The sequence below is a fragment of the Lissotriton vulgaris genome, chromosome 3_1 (assembly GCF_964263255.1).
Source record: "Lissotriton vulgaris chromosome 3_1, aLisVul1.2, whole genome shotgun sequence".
Classification (NCBI taxonomy): domain Eukaryota; kingdom Metazoa; phylum Chordata; class Amphibia; order Caudata; family Salamandridae; genus Lissotriton; species Lissotriton vulgaris.
Window position 1 is genome coordinate 1,011,956,033 of NC_141689.1, and position 15,594 is coordinate 1,011,971,626.

The window sequence follows — 15,594 nt, forward strand, 5'->3', positions numbered from 1 at the left end:
TCAATACTGCAGGAGCTGTATGAATATAACATAAGCATGATCTCTCTATTCACTAGTGCAAGGCCTGTGAGAATCTAACAAAGCAAGGTCTCTCTCTTCACTACTGCAGGAGCAGTACGAATATAACAGAAGCAAGGTGTCTCTTTTCACTAGTGCAAGCACTATGAGAAACCAACAAAGCAAGGTCTCTTTGCTCTCTACTGGAGAAGCTGTACGAATATCAGACGCACTGCCTCTCTACTCACTAGTGCAAAGGCTGTGAGCGTCCAAAAAACCACAGTCTCTCCCCTCACTACCGGAGGAGCTGTATGAATATAACAGACGCAAGGTTTCTCTACTCACTAGAGCAAGCACTATGAGAATTCAACAAAAGCATGGTCTCTCTGTTCACTATGAATATCAGACGCAAGGTTCTCTACTCACTCGCAAAAGAAACACAATTGATGGACGGAATGCAGAACAAATCAAAACATTCACCCCAGTAAAGAGATCTGGGTTAAATCCATCATTCCTTTGCTCACCATGCCACCCCAGTTTAGACCTGACCATATGCAATAGGTTTCGCATTTGTGAGAGTTTAAGCTATTGGCATTGCAAATAACAATGCTTTTTAATTATGTTTTAAAAATCAACAAGTAATTAAAAGGTATTGTTTATGTTTATGTTTTGGCAATTTTTATAGCGCGCAAATACCCGGGGGTGTCTTGGCGCTTAACTGATCAGATGATGACTATAACAGATCTTAATGTGGGAACAGCCAGGTTTTTAATTTCTTCCTAAAGCTAAGGAGAGTGGGGGCAGTTTTGATAGTAAGAGGAAGTGAATTCCATAGTCTGGATGTGGAGATCACAAAGCATCTGTAATTTACAATGCCAATAGCTCAAACTCAAGTAAATGTGAGACCTATTGCATTGCAAATGCTTGTTTATTTTATAATGAACTAACGTATCATTGAGATTGGCCAGCATTATTATATAAAGGCAGCCACTTTTAACTTGTTTTGGGTGGGCGGCATGCTTTTCGTAGGGTAAACCTCAAATGACATCTATCCATCAGAATGGCAAGCATTTAAAGAGATGGGCCATCGTAAAAACAGTGTGCGATGTGCTCGACCATAGAGGAGCATAGGTTTGCACTTTGTAAACAACCAAGCTTGCCCAACACAGTCACGTTGATATTCACGTCCAGGAAAATTGTTGCTGCACAGACTCACAGGAGATGATGTCCTGTGGGTGCAGCTACCCCGTAACCTTTGCTAATCTGCCCTTGCTTACCAGAACTCCTTACATGGCAACAAAAGCGCCCCACTTAGTACACACAAAGGAATGTCATTTCCTGCTAAATTGCAAACCACTGACATTGTGCCATGTCAAAGTGGTCAAACTGTAAAATGTCCATCTGTGCTTTCCTTGAATAAGTAAATGTGTCACCCAATAAAACAGCAGAGCAAGCCAGTTATAATTAAGGACAGTGGCCATTGGAATTGGTTGATTAGGACAGGGGTGAGTGGCACAAAATGATTGTTTTCAACTCACTCTTACTTTGTCACATTTCTGGGCTGCTGCCAGAATTCAGCCACTCCATAAAGTAATCAATTTTCTATGACCCAATGAAGTGACTAACTACAAGGTGCATTTCTATCTTGTGGAGTGACATCTAATATGCTTGTCAACTATTGATTTCGTGAACTACTTAAGTACAAAGGAAATTTTAAAGAGACAATATGCAGCTACATTGCAAAGACAGCACATTGCCGCATCTGTAGCGGGTGGGAAAAGTTATCATAGAAGCATGGGTTCTACCACTCGCGTGAGGTTAGTAGAGGGCTAAAGACCCCATGGCAGTATTCCCTCCCCCTAACGGACCTTGGCCTCACCTTCCGGTGGTCTGTCTTTGTTCTTGAAATCATGCATCCCACCTTCTGACTCGTGTACTTTTGGCATCTGCTGCTTTATTGTGCTTTTCTCTGCTCAGTCACTGTGTCACCCACATTCAGTGAACTACACCGTGCTGTCTGGGTACACTTTTTTGTGTTTTATTTCGCTGATTGTTGTGTTTTACTTGGCGTTTGTACTTCTCCAGTGTGAAACATGATGACAAGAACAGCGGTGTACTGTACGCACTAGGCAAGTGTACCGAAGGACATATATAGGCGGGGCGAAAGGAAGCTTGGGGGCAACAAAGTTCATATAGTGATTTTACAGCATGTATAGTGGGATATTTGTAACAGCTTGAGAGGTGCAGTGCCGGCAGCACAGGCAGGTGGGCGGCACTGGCAACAAGTAAGCTGCTAGGGATACCAAGCAGGGAAATCGATTTGTGAGACCCTCTGGAACTCTAAGGCGCTGATTCACAGAACTAACTCAAGACAAAATCCTAAACTTACCACTTTTGGTATTCACAGAAGGTAGGATTTTGTCTTAAGACAGACTTAAGACAGAATCCTAATTTAAGGCTGTCTTAAGTCTGACTTAAGACAAAATCCTAACTTCTGTGAATACCAAAAGTAGTAAGTTTAGGATTTTGTCTTAAGTTAGTTCTGTGAATCGGGCCTTTATAGAATAGTCAAGGACCACAACTCCAATTGGAGGTATTCTAGAAGGCTAGAGTGTCTCGTTGCAGGGGATGCACAATGGGATATGGTGGTGACAACGCAGGACTAGGATGACAGGGCAAAGATTTGTTCAGGGAGCAGAGTGACGTGGAGAGCCATCCAGCATCACCTTCCTTCCTATATTATGAAAATGCGATGTCCTGTACCCAAATAATTTTCTGTTATTTTTAGTGGATAAACAAATTCTTCAATTGGCTTGTACATTTTAAAAATACACGCATTTTGTCTTTACGCATCCATTTATAATTAAGTCAAAGGCGGGATGCTCACATACTGTTGCTGCTGTGATAAGCATAACTGCACTGTAACAACTACTGTCGAATGTTATGGCCACTTGTTATAGCGCAACGACTCACACCTGGAGGTGTATCTCGGCACTTCGCTACTCAGGGTAGGTACAAATAGAACAACCTCGTCTTTAAGAGTCTTTTGAACTTGTCAGGTTCTGTGCACATACACATTTGTAGAGGAAGTTTGTTCCTTTGGAGTGGGGCAAGATACGAGAAAGATCTGCTTCTGAATCTCGAAGTGCGGATACTTGGAATCTATAGTAAAGCTTTGTTTGCAGATCTGAGCATTCTTGTAGGGCGGTAATGGCAGAGACTGTGGTGCAGGAAAGCGGGTGACAAGTAGGTTAGAGCCAAGTGAGTCAAACAACAACTTAGAAATGATGCGTTTTGGCAGCCAGTGCAAGGCCTTCAAGATTCGTGCAGAGGAGGAGCGTGAAAGGAGGTTGCTCGGCCGTGCTGCGGTGTTTTTCACAACCTGGAGCTTAGCCAACTGTATGTCATTGGCTGCAACTAGTAGCACATTGCTATAGTCCAGGAGACTCAAGATCAAGAAGGCCTGGACTACAGTTTTTCTTGAGGCAGACGGAAGCCAAGGAAAAACCTTTGTTAGTCGGCTCACTGTGGCAAAACAGAAGCCATAGGTAGAACTAACCTGTTCTTCATGGATAAAGTCTGATCCAATTTAATGCCAAGGTTTTTTACCACCTGTTTTGGGCATGGAGCCAAGCCTAATTCAGCAGCCTCCAGTCCGCCGACCAGAGCTCCTGAGCTTTTCCACACAGCACTATCTTGGTCTTGTCGCCATTTAATTGAAGATAGCTGTTTGTCATCCAGTTAGCAATTTTCCTCATACATCCGGTGGACAGAGAATGAACCTTATCTGGGTCATGACCAAAGGAAGTGACAAGTTGGGTATCATCAGCGTATGATATAATTTCAAATCCGCATGACCTAACAACTGCGCAAGGGGGGCCACATGGATATTAAATAATGCTGGGCTCAGGTAAGAATCCTGCGGGACTCCTTTATTGACTAGCATAACTCATGACCTGAAGGAGTCTAGGGAGATAGTTTGGGTTCAGTTATCCAGAAAGTCGATGTAGTGCTCTACCATATATTCCTGTGTTTTGCAACCTACGGATTAGGATTGTATGGGAGACAGTATTGAATGCCGCTGATAAATCCAGCAATACCCAACATGGTGGGGAGGGAAATCTTGCTCAGGTTCCTATTATCAAAGGAATGTTCCTTAACTCTAGGGACACTGTTGCAGCCACTATGGGACTCTAGTCCCAACTTTTTTTCTAGCTCTCTGAGCTTCTAGGGACTCTTTATCAAGGACCAATAGCTCTTGCCTGAGCCTAAGCCTAGCATTCTCAAGTTCAAGAAATTGGTATTCCCTATCAAAAGAGTGGTCCATCTTGCTAGATACAGAAATCCCTTTAGACTGTACTGAGGGACTAGACTCTGCAGAGGGAGACCTAGATCTCCTTGGTAAGTCTGCACTCTTCCTGGAGGTGTAAAGAAAGGGACCTAATGGCCTCCTCCATTCTGCTGTTTAAGATCTGAGTTTTCCAGGTGGGAATCATCAGGTTCTCCCTGGTCAGGGTTAGATTCTAGGTCATAAAGGTGTCACCTCCTGACCTATCCTCATTCCCTGTCCCACCCACTCTATCCTGTTTATCTGACCCAGGAGTCTTCCTTGGGTCATCTAACAGTAACACCACTACCAGGCTTTGAGTGTTGGCACTTCTCCCTGTCTTCAACTTTCTAGAGGCACACAGGGCTTTCAATTCTTGGAATAAAAGTTCGCTGTATCTAGAAGGCAGAGAGACGCTGGAATCCCCTTTAGTAGACATACTAATTATGGTGAGGTGTTGCACCCACCTAACCTAGTGTGAACTAAACTCTCTGAGGTTGGAGAAAGGGTGTGCTAAACCCTTGACTTACCTAACCCTAAGTTCAGTAGAACTTACTTATTCTAATCTAGTATTATATGTACCTAGTACTTGTGGTTTTTCAGCTAATCAATACAAAGATGTATCTAGTAAAACAATGCAGGCTTGAATCCCAACCGCTGCACACCAGTGTGAGAAGTTGGCCTGGCATATGCTGTCCACTAATTAAAGTGGGCACATTGCACCAGTCCAAACAACCCTTATGGTGATTTAAGAGGTCAAAGATAACCTTAGAAAGCTATCCAAGTGGTAACTGTGGACAGCAGCCTTCAGGCTTAGTCTTGAATGAATGATAAGCAGCTTGTTTTACCAGAATGTAACCTTATAGTATTGGTTACATGAAAAAAGGAGAACCACACAGTAGTTATAACAAATATTTATTTATGAATATAACACTCTCTAGTACGCCACAGTATCTTCTACACAAAGATACTCTCAAAGCACACAATACTGTAGCACAGAAACAATAGTAAACAGCACAAATACACATTGGACCCCAGGGGGGACCAAACCATATACTAAAATAGTGGTATAGTAACCACGACTCAAGTCAAGACAGTGTCTAGAGGACGTAGAATCGGTGGGACCCCAAGGAACCACCCAAGGTGAGTTAGTAGGGACCCCACGGAGGACGGGTGCAGTGTGGGAACACAACCGTGTGCTCCTTATAATTCAATGGGAAAGTCATGGTTGAAGTTTCAGAGTTTAAGGACCCTTCCAAGTGGACTTCGATGAAACCCTGTGGAAGTTAGGAGTTTGGAGAGCCACCCCACCCGTGGATACAGTATTACCAGAGTTACCTATCCAAAGGGAGTCGGGTGCATAGGTCTGAAGTGGTGTTGGAAACCTCAGTCAATCTCAATGGAGTACTTCGAAGAAGAGCCACTGCTGGAAGGAAGTAAAGTGTGTGTTGGAAACTAAAGGTGGATTCTGGTTAAAGAGTAATTGAAAGCAGAGGGAACTGAGTCTGGGTCACTCAAGAGCGACCAGGGGCTCTGTACACGATTGCCCACCAATGTCAGGTGCTTCAGGTAAGTTGAGGGGATTCTTGACTCTGAAACTACGGGGAGCCAGAGATGTCGAGGATGACCAGGAGCATGATATGAGCTGTCCCACGAAGGATGTCAAATGCTGAGGGGTCGGTGTCCGGTGGGAGCACCAAGAAGCCTTGGCAGGGAAAACCCACCGAGACGGTCAAGAAGGGTTACGGTTCGGACCAGCAAGGTCCAGGAATCTCAACAAGCACAAGGGAGTCAGGGCAAACCTGGAGCAACTGGGGGAGTCTAAGTAAAGCAAAGTTAACCCTCAAGTGGACTCACAGGCTGGAGGCACATGAGTTGTGAGGGGACCTTGAGCGATTTCACCAAACAGCAGCCTACGTAGCACTCGGTGTGAGGAGGCCAGAGTTCTTGGTACGAAATGGTGCCAGAGATTGGGGATACTCAGAGCCCAATACACTTGCTCGGGAAACGCTAACAAGCATATGCACTTGCAAATTAGTGCAGTGCACATGGGTATGGGTATTGCAGCCCCCACAAGGGATTCTGACCTCAAACTTGGTAAGAGGGCAGCTCAGACCTCGAGGGACATAAGGACCCAACTCCTGTGTTGCTGAAGCCTTCGGAGTCCGTAGGAGCACAGGAGCAGCAGACCGGTCAGTCATGATGTGGTGCCTGCAGCTGCAGGGGAGTGACTCCTTAAGCCCAAGGGAGATATCTTCGGTTGTCCTTGATGCCCTACAGGTCGTGCACAGAGACAGAATGGTGTATGGGCACAGATGATGCTTTGGACTGAGAGGGAGATGAAGTAGGGCCCAAACTAAGTCCAGCGAAGTCCAGACGGTTGAAGGTCAGTGCTTTCTGGTTCAGAATGTTGTCCACGTCAAATCTAGGGTCCTACACCCTGGTGAGCCCTTTTGTACCCACGGGAAAGGGGTTGGACAGATTCAGGGGACCCTACCAGGGAAGAGTCTGGACGGTGGGGAGGTTACTCCCATGTCCTATGTTCAGTTTCGTGCCAAAGCAGGAGCGAACGGCTTCAATGACTGGGTGGAACTGGACTATGCACAGCGACACCAAATGTGCCCCTCATGCAGACTTTGAGTCGCTGGCAAGAGCACCAACCCAGGCCTAATAGCTGGGAGGTGTGACAGGATGCCTATTGTTCTGCCTTCCCTTGCTCGAGCTTGACTCAGCAGCAGGAGGGCCGAAATGTGTCTGTGGTCGGGAGCAACCATTTTGTGTAGTCCGGGACTAGAAGGCTGTTACCAGGAACACCAGGGACCCAACGAAGCTCACTTCTGAGGCGTGGAATATACCTGTATGGGGGTATGATTCCAACATTTTTGATACCAAACACAATAGGGTTTGATTCAGCCACTTTAGAGTTAGTCAGTACACGGTCTCATAATGCTACACTATATGTCGTATATGACTGTATCACTGACAACCAGGGAGAAAGGACACAGTAGGCTACAGGAGTGTCCAGCTTGTGCTAGGATACCCTCTCACTTAGAACCAAGTACCCTGCCTTCAGGATTGTTGAGGCCTGCTATAGGGGTGACTTATAGGTTTTAAGTGCAGTGATCCTTAGATATAGTGAACCTATATGTAAAGTAAGTAGTGCATGCACTATCTTACACAGGCAGCAATGACAGGCCTGTAGTTCCATTTTGCATGGCCTCTCATGGTGGCATATTACATGCTTCAGTCTATGGGAGGCCTCTGGGGTGCCTATGCTCTGGGTTCATTTGCACCATATACTAGGGACTGATAAGGGTACCCCAGTATCCAATATGGAGTGTTCCTAAGTACATATCATAACAGTTTAAGGAGAAAGCAGATAGACTGGGGTCCGGATTAGCAGTATCCCAGTCAGACTAGTCAAAAACAAGCTTAGCACCGGGCAAAAAGTAGGAGTACACGTGCAGAAGGATCCTACCTTCCTACATGCACCAATAGGGTTTGCTGCTGTGGGGAACAAGCTAAACATCTCATTAAAAAAATGTGACGGGTCTGAACCCGAAGTCGGGAAAGCAGGATACTCGGATCTGGAATGACAGGCTCTGAAGCCGTTCTGGGAGTCACCAAGTTCCGCTCCGGCTGTGGCAACGGAGACCCCAGAGCCAGAGATGGAGTAGTTTACTTCGGCAATGGTGGAACCGTTGCATCTCTCGGAGCCGGAGAAGAGTCCAGAGCCCCTTCATGTAAAGGAGACAAAGTGATCTCATCCCTTCGATGACGTCAGGGACACAGCGACACTGACTTCAGAGTTGCATCCTTCGATGAGTGATGCAGAGAACTATTGTGCAGCTTTTTCTTATGTTTCTTCGACCTCAAAGTATGTGGAGTCGGCGACTTCGAACGGGTCCTTTAACTCCTGTGACCCCTTATCTACTTCTTGGCCATGAATAATTTGGCCTCGCTCTCCTTCAGCGCTTTAGGATTCATGCGCTTGCATGAAGTGCACGTACCAAGGCCGTGGTCTGACGAAAGACATCATAAACAGTGTTTACGGGTGTCAGAGATAGACATCTGGCCCTAACATTCTCTGCATGGCTTGAAACCTGATTTTCTTGGACTAGTCATCCTCGATGGCTACAAAGTCATGACAATCCACAGCAAAGAAATTCCCAGAAATGGAGAGCCGGGGAAAAAAACATTATGAATCGACGGCCCGGAAAAAAGGGAACAGACATCGGCACGCCAACGAGGTCTTCTTATAGCTCCAATGACATCACATGTAGTCACATGCAGACTGTTTCATTGCAACATTCTCGTCAACGTGGGAGAGCTGAGGAGAAATGTTTCTGTGGAATGCTGCGCATTGGGACGATTCAAAAGGTGACGAATCCACAGGCAGATGTATCCATCAGAAATGGCTTTACTGCACTTACAATGCCTAGGAATGGCCTAAATGCTGTAGGGGCCCAGGGCTCATGCGACTGTGCCCTCACCTGTGGTAAAGTGCACCCAGCCTTAGGGTTGTAAGGCCTGCTAGAGTGGTGGCTGACCATTGCTTCTTTCAGGGTCCCACAAGCTTTTGACAGCTAACTGTCTGGTTCACTTTTATGGGCATTTTCTTGGAGGTAAGCTCTGTGAGGGGTGTCACATTGGATCCATACCGCTTCACAAACCTCATATAATATCATGTCAAAATAAGGAATGCCCTGAATTGGGTCTGGGTTTCTGGAGCCACCCAGTCCAGAATAGCCTGGATCCTGGGTTGTAAGAGTTGCACTTGACCTCCACCAACAAGGTGGCCCAAGTGCACAACTGCACTTTTCCCTATCTGGCATTTGGATGCCTTGATAGTTAGGCCAGCAGATTGCAGGACCTGTAAAACCTTCCCAATGTGTGCCAGGTGATCCTGCCAAGTAGAGCTAAATAAAGCAATATCATCTAGATATGCTGCACTAAAGGTCTCCAGTCCAGCAAAGACTTGATTCCTAACCTTTGGAAGGTGGCTGGGGCATTCTTGAACAAAAGGGCATAATAGAGAAGATGGGACAGGATGTGGCTTAACGGCTAGGCTAGTCAGCTGGGGAACATACGAGTCTCGGCAAAGATGTTCAACATCCTGTGATTCTGGGCAAATCACTTAATTTCCCTGTGCCTAACAAAAATGAATGTGTCCTTGTGTAACGCAACTGGTCCTCATGTAAAACGCTCAAATACTCGATATCTTCGGGTCAAGTTCAAGCTACATAAACCCCCCCCCCAATAAAATAACAGTAAACTGATAATGCCTACCAGGTGTTGAGAATGCAGTTTTTACTTTGCCTCCTGGGGCCATGCCAATTTGCCAGTTCCCTGCAGTTATGTTAAAGGTAATAAGGAATTTGGCTGCACCCAATTTATTTATAAGCTCATCAATACTGGGCATGAGGTGAGCATCTGTCTTAGTAACAGAGTTGAGACGTCTGTAGTCCACACAAAACCACATCTCTGCCTTTCCACCTTGGGGATGGGGACTAAGACCACTGGGCTGGCCCAGGGGTTCTCAGAAGGTTTAACAACCCCTAACTAAAGCATCAAGCTGAATTCAGGGTTGATGCTTTCCTTAACTTGGTCAGATTGTCGATAGATTTTGTTTTTGACAGGTACATTCTCTCTGTCTGACCCGGGATTAAGGAGAAAAGCCCAGCATACTGCTGTAAGACTTGCCTACAGTCAGCCTGCTGTTGGGCAGTGAGAGTGTCTGAGTAGACAACTCCATCTTTGGGGCTGGAAGAGAGGCGGTCAGGGAGAGGTTCACTCTCTGTCTCCTGATCCTCATCAGTAACCATCAGCATGAATATGTCTGCCTTGTCATGGGAAAGTTTCTTCCGGTTCACATGGATCTTCCTCTTGGGGGTCCTGCTGGTGCCCAGGTCTACCAAGTAGGGGCCCTCACTTTTCTTCTCTAAGATGGAGTAAGATCCACTCCATTTTTCCCTTTAGTGGAATTCCACCAGTGCAGCTTTTTGGTCATACCAGTGCTTCTGGAGTACCTGGCAGGCCTCAAGCTTTTAGGAAACGTGTTCCATGTACTCTGCCATTCTGGACCTTAACCCTAGCACATAGTCCACAACATCTTGGTTTGGTTCTTGGAGAGGCTTCTCCTGACCTTCCTTCACAAGACAGAGAGGTCCCCTAACAGGATGCCCAAACAGACGTTCAAAGAGGGAAAACCTTACTCCCTTCTGAGGCGCCTCTCTGTAGGCGAAAATCAAGCATGGCAAAAAGACAACCCATCTCCTTTTGAGTTTTTCAGGAAGTTCAATGGTCATGCCTTTCAATGTCTTGTTGAGCCTTTCAACAATACCATTGGTTTGTGGATGATAGGGTGTAGCAATCTTGTACTGCACTCCACACTCATTCCACATGTTCCAGGTATGCAGACATGAAGTTGGAGCCCCTGTATGACACACCCTCCTTAGGAAACGCTACCCTAGTAAAGGCACCAATAAGGGCTTAGGCTGCTGCAGGAGTCCTCAGGGGAATTGCTTCATGATACCTGGTGGCATGATCCACTACCACCAGTATAAACGTATTTCCTGAGGCAGTGGGAGGTTAAAATGGACCCATTATTTCCACACCTACCCTTTCAAAGGGAACCCCAACAACTGGTAGTGGAATTAAGGGGCCTTTGGGTGTCCACCTGTTCTGCCACTGGCTTGTCAGGTGACACAGGAGCTGAGAAACTCCTTTACTTTCTGGGACCTCTGGGACCAGTAGAAATGGCTGACAAGCTGTAACCAAGTTTTGGTCTGGCTAAGATGCCCAGCTAGGGGGATGACATGGGCCAATGTGAGTAAGAACTCTCTGTATATCTGAGGCACTACCACTCTCCAAGTGGCACCAGGGTTGGAGTATCTGACCTCGGTATACAGGAGTCCCTCCTTCAAATAGGACCTGTGGGTCACAATAACATTTCCCTGCTCCTGTGCAGCAGCTTACTGTCTGAGGCCTTCAATAGTTGGACAGGACAACTTTCCAAGGCACAGCTGTCCTAGTGGGTCCACCTGTTCCTAGAAGATCAAACTGGTTAGGGTCAAGTTCCATGGGCTCAGTTCCCCTGGGGCTGACAAGTCCTCTCCTTGAGGAGAGGGGTCCTGAATTTTTAGTTGTCCAGAGGCTGGTTCCCCAGTCTTACTACCTTTTCTCTAAGAAGGTTGGGCCATTCTTCAAGCCTCCAATACTTCTTTTTCACCCTGTGCTCGGCTCTGTGCTCTAGTCTCAACACACACAGTCTCAGGGATTTCCAACATTACTGCATGGGTTTTCAATGCTACCTCAGCCCGTGCTGAGGTCTCCAGTTCATTTCCAAGCAGACAGACAGCTGGAAGTCTTGTAGAGACCACTACCTGTTTCAGACCAGTAACCCCCTCCCCAGTCTAATATTACCATAGCCAAAGCATGGTCACCTTCTTAACACTGTCAGCGTTGGTGATTGGATACGTTTTTCCAATCAGGTATTGCTCTGGTGAAAATAGTCTACCTCTCATCATAGTGACATTGGCACCTGTATCTGTCAGGGCTTCTATTCTAGTCCCATTAATGTACGAGTTACTTACCTTCGGTAACGATGTATCTGGTAGAGATGATTGTAGCCACAGATTCCTTAACGTAGAATATTTCCCAGGGGTGAGACTGGACCCAGGAAACATTCTTGCCCAGCATCCCTTTGTGCCGGGGGGCGGTGCCATGCGACTCCACCCGACGTCCTCCGCAGGCGTGACGTCAGCGAGGTCACATAAGCCCCAGCCCAGCACGCTGACATCAGTTTGCTTCGGAGAAATTTTCCGTGCCACAACGCGGAGCCATCACAACAAAACTGAGGAGAGCATGGGAACAGTGTGCGAAAAAACCAGACAGACAAAATAGAGAGAAACAAAAGGTGAGAAACACCACCAGGTGGCACCAAGGCACAGAGAAGGTGACAGCAGCAGGCCAGAGCAGGAAAATAGCAGAGCACCACTCTGAGAAACAACTGGTGCAAACCAAGGCAAAAGCACCAAGTGGCAGTAAGGCACTAGCAGGCCAGAGGAGCGAACCCATAGCAAGAAAAGAGTAAGCACCACTCCGTTGAACCACCTTGCAAGCCAAGGAGAGAGCCATCCTGGAGGCACAAGCATGAGAAAGTGCAGTGACAGAAAGAAAGAGAGTCTGCAACTACAAGGGAAAGGGCCACCAGCCCGGAAGAGAGGAACAACAGCAATCCATATCCAGACTATACTGCCAAGGATGGCCATGCCACCTGAAAGGAGGAGGAGGTCAAGGAGAGGTAAAAGAACCCCCAACGAAGAAGACCAATCAATCAATCAATCAATCAATCAATCACTTGTAGAGTGCACTACTTACTCGTGAGGGCCTCAAGGCGCTGAGGGGAGGGGGTGCTGCTACTGCTCGAAGGGCCAGGTCTTGAGGAGTCTTCTGAAGGTGAGCAGGTCTTGGGTCTGCCGCAGCTGGGTCGGGAGGGTGTTCCAGGTCTTGGCGGTGAGGAAGGAGAAGGATCTCCCACCGAACGTCGTTCGCTGGATGAGGGAGACGGCGGCGAGGGCGAGGCTGGTGGATCGGAGCTGGCAGGTGGGGCTGTAGAAGCTGAGTCTGCTGTTCAGGTAGACTGGTCCGGTGTTGTTGAGTGCTTTGTGTACGTGGGTGAGGAGCTTGAAGGTGATCCTCTTGTTGACGGGGAGCCAGTGCACGTTTCTTAGGTGGGGGTTGATGTGGCTGCGTCAAGGGATGTTGAGGATCGGGCGGGTGGAGGCTTATTGGATGCGTTGCAGTCGTCGTAGGTGTTTGGTCGGGATTCCTGCGTAGAGTGTGTTGCCGTAGTCCAGCCTGCTGCTGGCGAGAGCTTGGGTCACCGTTCTTCTGGTTTCAGTTGGGATCCACTTGTAGATCCTGCGGAGCATGCGGAGGGTGTTTTAGCAGGAGGAGGAGATGGCTTTGACCTGTTTTGACATGGAGCGGGAGGAGTCGAGGTTGAATCCTAGGTTGCGTGTGTGGTCCGTGGGTGTCGGTGCTGTTCCCAGTGTGGTCGGCCACTAGGAGTCGTCCCAGACAGAGGGGGTGCGGCCGAGAATGAGGACTTGTCTTGTCCGAGTTCAGTTTTAGCCGGCTGCTCTTCATCCACTCGGCGACGGCCTTCATTCCTTCGTGGAGGTTGGTTTTGGCGGTGTGCGGGTCCTTGGTGAGGGAGAGGATGAGCTGGGTGTCGTCGGCATAGGAGATGATGTTCAGGTCATGCTGGCGGGCTACTTGTGTGAGGGGGCCATGTAGACGTTGAACAGGGTCGGGCTGAGGGATGAGCCCTTGGGTACGTCACGGATGATGTTGGTGGCTTCGAATCGGAAGGGTGGGAGGCGGACTCTCTGGGTTCTGCCGGAGAGGAAGGATGTGGTCCAGTCCAGGGCCTTTTTCTGGATTCCGGCTTCTTGGAGGCGTGTCCTTAATGTGCAGTGGCAGACCATGTCGAAGGCGGCTGACAGGTCTAGAAGAATGAGGGCTGATGTTTCGCCGTTGTCTAGTTGGCGCCTGATGTTGTCTGTGGCGTGATGAGGGTTGTCTCAGTGCTGTGGTTTCGTCTGAATCCGGACTGGGACGGGTATAAGATGTTGTTGTCCTCGAGGTGGGGGGCTAGTTGCATGTTGGCGATTTTTTCGATGACCTTCGCGGGAAATGGGAGCAGGGAGTTGGGCCGGAAGTTCTTGAGGTCCTTGGGGTCCGCCTTGGGCTTCTTGATGAGGGCATTGATTTCAGCGTGCTTCCAGCTTTCCAGGAATGTTGCTGTCTTGAAGGAGATGTTGATGATGTTCCGTAGTTGGGGTGCAATAGTTGTGTTTGCTTTGTTGAATATGTGGTGTGGGCATGGGGTCTGACAGTGATCCTGAGTGGATGGAGTTCATGACCTTGCGTGTCTCGTCGTAGTTGACGTAGGACCAGGAGGTCAGGCGGTTGGTGCAGGTGGTGTTCGTGGGGGGGGGGCAGAGTCTGTCGTGGTCAGCGCGGTCGGGGTGTCAAAGCTGTTGTGATGAAAGAAGGTGGCCAGTGAGTCGCAGATCTTGCGAGGGAGGGATGTCATTGGTGCTGGCGCTGGGGTTGGAGAGTTCCTCCACTATGCAGAATAGCTCTTTGCTGTTTTGTGTGTTGTTGTTCAGGCAGGCTTTGAAGGAGGATCTCGTGGCTGTTCTGATGAGTTGATGTCAGCGGGTGGTGTCCTTGTGGGCTGCGTGGCTGTCTGGTGTGCGATCGTGGAGCTGTTTCCTTTCCAGTTTCCGGCATGTACGTTTGGAGGTCTGGAACTCTTCGGTGAACCAGGTGGCTTTCTTGCTGGTGTGGTTGTAGGAGGGTTTCTTGGGTGGAGCGAGGGTGTTGGCGTAGTCGTCGATCCACTGTCTGAGGTTGCGGGCGGCGGCGGCTGGATCGGTGGGGTCGGTGGGTAGGTTCTGGGCGAGGGTGAAGGTCAGCTGGTCTTCGGTGACTTTGTTCCAGCAGCAGCGAGGCAGCTGTTGGGTGCGGTGGTGAGTGGTTGGTTTCTTGAAGGTGAAATGGATGCAGCGGTGGTCGATCCAGTGGAGTTCAGAGGTGTGGTTGAAGGCGACTTAGGTGCATATGGAGAAGACGGGGTCAAGCGTGTGGCCGGCAGCGTGGGTGGGTTCGGTGATGAGTTGTTTGAGGCCGAGGTTGGCGAGGATGTCGATCAGGGTGGCGGAGTAGGTGTTGGTGTTGTTCTCGAGGTGGAAGTTCAGGTCCCCAAGGAGGATGTGGTCCGTGGAGGCGAGTGCCTGGGTGCTGGCGAGGTCGGCTATGGAGTCGCTGAACAGAGCCCGGGGTCCGGGGGGTCTGTAGATGTTCCTCTGAGGGTGGTGTTGGGGTTGGTGTGGATCCGGAAGTGTAGGTGTTCGGCAGTGTTGAGGGTGTCATCAGCATGGGCGTGAACCTGGAGGGTGGACTTATGGACGATGGCTAAGCCTCCTTCAATTTCATTGGTGCGATTTCTGTGGGTGATCTTGTAGCCATCCGGGATGGCTACGATGTCGGGAGCCGAGGAGTAGTTCCACCAGGTCTCGGTCAGGAAGGCAATGTCTGGGATGGAGGTGTCGAGCAGGTCCCAGAGCTCAAGGGCGTGTTTGCGTGCGGAGCGGGTGTTGAGGAGTATGCAGCGAAGGTGGTTGGGTCTGGAGTTTTGGCGGTTCTGTCGCAGGTGAAGTTGCAGGCGTGGCAGGAGAAGGGTCAGTGGGTGCGTT